At 39.5% G+C, this 5,599-nt stretch overlaps 1 pseudogene; it reads left to right on the forward strand.

Moving 5' to 3' along the window:
* The first annotated feature begins 3,252 nt into the window (after positions 1-3,252).
* Positions 3,253-4,742, forward strand: LOC149193016 (multicopper oxidase LPR2-like; annotated as a pseudogene).
* Positions 4,743-5,599: the final 857 nt, after the last annotated feature.

The following is a 5,599-nucleotide window of genomic DNA, read 5'->3' on the forward strand; positions in this document are numbered from 1 at the left end:
AGGAAGGTGTGTGAGCTACAGAGGCCGAGTCGTGTTGGTTGGGGGAGCAGCCCGCAGTTTAGCAATTCCTCCATTTCGAATTGGAAAGGGCATCAACTCTCCGCTGCAACAATTCCAACACCAATCTGATCTGTCAGAGAATGTCAGGATTGCCAGCTCCGATCCGATCTGTCAAGAAATGTCAGGAAATGAAAGTGGAGCAGTGGATGGAGGGTGGCAGAGCTAGGGGAGGGTGGCGGAGGACGAAGGAATTGTCGACGACCGAACCCAGACGATTTTTTGGGCGGTGACGGAAACTGGGCAATTCCTTTGCCTAGGTAGACTACTCCAAAAAAATCAATTGTGTAAATACAAATAACACACCCTACAAAGTGATGTCTTCTTGAATATTGATCAATATGAGTGATTTTCCCTTCACAGTTCTTGTGTTTTGATTCTTTATGAATAGGAATTGATTCATTCAACTAAAATTGGTATTGTTGATTTTGATGGCACTTTTGTTGTCCAGCTTGATGATTGGGTGCTGTGCTGAATTTACAAGAAAAATGGTCATTCTCAGAGAGTGCAAGGGGTAGAACGAGATGAATCACTGAGTGCAGATGAAGTGATGGCTTCTTTTCCTGATATTGATTAGCAAAACAAACTACAATTGCCCAAAATTTTCTCTTTCAGTGGGTTGTTGGAGAGTGGCGATCCTTTCATAGATGGTTTTTTAAACGATGAAGCCATGGATGGCAATGGAAACAGCAGCAGACTACCTCAAGTCCAGTCCTGCAACCTCTCTGAAAACAATTTCAGCAATAACAATGACAACACTAGTGATTGCCGATATGAAGTTGTCCCAAAACAAGAAGAATTAGCAGCGGAGAATGACAACAAATTCAATTCTCTCAAGAGGACCCTTTCCTTAGCATATGGGGACGATGAAACCAACCCTGCAAAGAGATTCAACAACATGCAAGACAACTACAGCTACAATGTCAACAATAATGTTTCAGCCTTGCTTAATTCAATGCAGCCCAATCAAACTTTCCAACAGCAGAACTTCCTAAGCGCATGGAATGACAGTCAACAGAATTTCAGACTTCCCTACATTCAGAACATGCATTGGCCCACCTAAGCGAACAGAAAAAAAAATACTTCAATTCCAGAAGCGCAAGTATGCGAATGTGTTCGGCCTTGATGGCAGCTGTATATCAGAAACAACTTTGGCTGTCTAGTCTAGGAAGAAGAAGACATGCCACTGGTGAGATTGTAAACTACATAGTTGTAGATGCATATCGTTTTGGAGAGTTTCCAAGGTGGCTGCATTGGGGTTAGACTGTCCCTTTGAAAATTTGTGGAGCAATTGGCATCCTTTTTGCCACAGTTGGATGGGAAGCTATTCCAAGTTTGCTCATCATCATTCTCACTCTCATTCTAAACAAACCTCTGGCCAAAACGCTCAAGAAGTGCCAAAAATCTGGCCAAAAACTCTGCTAGCTGTAATTATATAGGGCATTCAGACTTCTGGATACTCTCCAGAAAAAACAATTCAATGCCTATGAAAAAAATTGCAGTGTAGCATGAAAATCATATTATGATTGTTTAAACTGATATAATATGCAGCTTTCATGATAAAAATAAAAATGCTAGCACATACTACTTGACACAACATTACCATTTAGAATAGCCATAATTGTCCAAAGGACATAGCTGGCACAAATGCCACTTGAATGAAAATAACGTTGAAGCACAATTCCCATTCTAAACTCTAATTTCTGCATCCCTGTAATAAAAGTGGCATCATATAGAATGTCTCAAGATAGGTTTGCAATTAGCTAAGTAATTAGACTGTTGAGAGGCCATGATTGATAAAATTTGTATATATTATTATTCTCCAAGGACCACGGAGCTAACTAAAATCCATTTTTATATGATTTGTGACACAGGCAGAGTTAGTCAATATTACCATACTAGGAGTAATGAACAAGAGATGTCTCTCTGTACGATGTTGCCATGGAATATAATAGGCATAGGAACAGTGTGGGCTGGAGGAAAATATAGAGCTCCTTCATGAGCCCAAGCATTTGTTTTCACCTCCTTATCAACCACCTGTGGCTTCTCTGCGTCATAAGGAATATATCCTAGCAGGGGTTTAGTTCATCACAATGCGATATGGTTTAAGGTCTTCATATTTCTAGGAAAATACATTAGAATGTTGTTTGAAAAGATTAACATACCTCTCCTTAAAATTTTGTATATCAATATGGATACCTAGTTGTTGTTTGCGTGAATTCATTTGTTTAACTTCACCTTCAACTAGGCAATCTTTAAGGTATCTAAACAAGTTCAATGGATATTTATGACTACTTTTATTCTATTTCATAGCCACTTTAACCCCCGAATATGGTTTTCAACATGGCTTCCTCAATTCAAACTCATTATCATCGACCCTTGCTTTCAAAAAACCCATTCACATTTCAATATTCTTCCGCACACTATGCCTTACGGCGTTTCCTTTGCAACATTAGTTGCAAATGCTAGTTTAATTACTAATTATTTTTACACTAAAAGTATTCATCTATGGTTTTGCCTAAACATATTTGTCCAATACAATCTTTCGATTTTCGTCCTCCTTCATGAAATCATTTTTTACCACATGGCAAGATCTCAGAACTCAAGACCTCACGACTCCCTCCCGATTGGCGCCACAGTTTTTCCCTACAGTATTGTGGAGTTCAACACTCTCAAAAAATCCACCCGAAAAAGGTATATCAGCTTTTACAACTCCAGTTGTATTCGGGAAACGGCAAAGAGGCGACCTGAGGAACTTGCACCGCTAGACCGATAAAATCTGTACATAACAACACCGAGGAACTTTCACCGCAATAAATTCTCGCCATAAATTCCATGTATAGTGGCACTGTGCCCTGAGGAACTTTATGTTGCAAGGGATGAAACTATAATCGAAGGGAAGGAGCGAACGCTGAAGGTGAAGATGGTACATCTGACTATTGAATTCGGGAGACTTCAAGGGTGCTAGTTTCGATAAATGACTGTAACTTGAAACTTTGCGGGAAGCTGGAAGCAACATTGGAGGAAAAGGAAACTGTAGTTTTTAATTCAACCTTGAACGGTGGATAAATATTTTGCCTTTGTTTGCTCAGCAACAAGAGAAACATATTATTAAGCAATGAATTTCGATTCACTTTGGTAACCCAAAAAAAACTCTCATGTGAATATAAGAATTGTGTCCTGCTAACGTGACTGAATGCTAATGTGACTGAGGAGGAATTGCAGGAGATAGCTTCGACTTTTGAGATGTTCGTGGACGAGCTGCCAGAGATGCCCACGCTAAAGGGGTATATCGTCGGCCAAGATGGATATTTAAAGGCGGGCGAGCTTCGGATTGGGATGTTTGAGAAAAAATGGGTACATGATCTTTATATCCCTAATGATACACATTGTATTCCATTGTATTATGCTCTGTGTTCTTTTGACAGAAATTTCACAGAGATTTCCCTTCAAGTACTGTATTTGCATATGGAACATCGAGGGAGAAGCCATCCAAGGTGTAGAAACGTTTGTGATGTGGGAAAATCATCTGCCTTCTTAACATATTCTTCTGTGGGATCCCACCATTGTGACTGCCCAACCCAGACACGGCGGAGTTCGAACAGTCGGATTAAATGAGACCGGAGCCCCCCACCAAATCTCAATATTACTACGTCAATGTCCAGCAACTCGACAATCTGCCATGACCATGCCCGGGAAGAAAATGGGTATCTGCCATGACCATGCCCGGGGAGAAAATGGGTATTCTTAAGTCGATTGCTGATTCCCGAATATTGACGTACATGAGCGCGGTCAGTTATTTGAAATTGTTGTTAAGCGACTCTGAGATCGCAGATGTCATCATCGACTTTACTAGATCGACTTTACTAAGTCATCCACGGATGAGACCATCCTCACAAACAACACGCCCTATCCGCACCCCTCAGGAAGTGCCGTCGATAAACTCAATAACGAAGTTATGAAATTTGTGATTGAGAAAACTAAGGAACCCGACACCCCGATCCCAACGAGATTGGTTTCATATCCTCTTCCCAACAAGAACGAGATCGCCCAAACGCGTTACATCACATTGTATGAATACGACAGCGCCACGGGTGATCCGACCCATTTGTTCCTCAATGCTTTACCATTTCTGGCACCGGCTACTGAGACGCCGAGGCAAGGAACCAACGAGTTATGGCATATCATCAATCTCACTCCGGACAACCATCCTCTCCATATTCATCTCGGCTTGTTTCAGACCCTCAGTCAGATACAGCTGGTAAATTTGACCGAATTTGAGAGCTGCATGAACAAGACGAACAATGCTGTGGCATGCAATATAGAGAAGCATGCTCAGGGTAGAGTCATCGCAACTCCTGCTAATGAGAGAACGTGTTCAAGATGCAGCCTGGATATATGACCACCATTTTCCTTACCTTCACTCTGTTGGAGTCTAATCAACCTTATCCCTTTAATGCCAGTGCTGAACCAGGTTACGTATATCACTGCCATGTAAGTGTCCCCTTTCACTTAAACATCTATATTGAATGTTGTATAGTATTACAATTCCGATTCCTGAATACGCATATAATTGACCAATGACTATTATGTTATTCTGTTGCCTTTCAAATTTGCAGATTTTCGACCACAAGATAATGATGTTAAAAATGAAGGAAGACAAAATTTATAATGTGAAAATCTGAAACATTCAGCTCTCAAGTGAGTAGGATGCACCTTGACATTACTCAAAGCAGAAAACGTTCTACAAATTCATTATTAAAATCAGAATATATAAGTTTACATCATAATACGGAGAATTAGAACTAGCACTTAGAACTGGCACTTAGGAAATAAGAACTAATCTTAATCTAGGACACATGACTTTCTACAAATTCATTATTAAAATCAGAATATATAAGTTTACATCATAATAGTGATGATTAGAACTGGCACCTAGAAAATAGGAACTAATATTAATCTAGGACACATAACTTTCTACAAATTCATTATTAAAATCAGAATATATAAGTTTACATCATAATAGGGATAATTAGAACTGACACCTAGAAAATAGGAACTAATCATAATCTAGGACACACTCACAACGATGAAACAAACTCTCTCCAAGAATACATATTCTCCATTAATTTCAACACTCACGCCAATAATACATATTCTCCATTAATTTCAACATTCATCCTTAATGGAGAAAGCGTTCAGGTTTACTCCTAACATCTCCCTAAAGACTTCAAATTTAATCCTCCCAAGGGGCTTGCTAAAAATATTTGTCCCCTTATCACAAGTATTACAATATTTAATAAAAAATTATTTAGACTCAACCTTCTCTCTAACAAAATGAAACTGAGTATCAGTATGTTTTATGTTTTTCTGAAACACAGGGTTATTTGCCCGCTTGATTGAGCTATGGTTATCACATATAATTACTATTGCATCTTTTTGTTTGTCTCCGGCATCATGGAGAAGTCTCCTCGACCAAATAGCCTCACACGTGGTTGTGCACATTGTTTGATACTCTACTTCTACAGAAATTAAGGAAACA

This window comes from Pinus tabuliformis, chromosome 2_2 (genome assembly GCF_031772625.1).
Source record: "Pinus tabuliformis cultivar Carrire ecotype Pingquan chromosome 2_2, CPIR1, whole genome shotgun sequence".
NCBI classification, from domain to species: Eukaryota; Viridiplantae; Streptophyta; class Pinopsida; order Pinales; family Pinaceae; genus Pinus; species Pinus tabuliformis.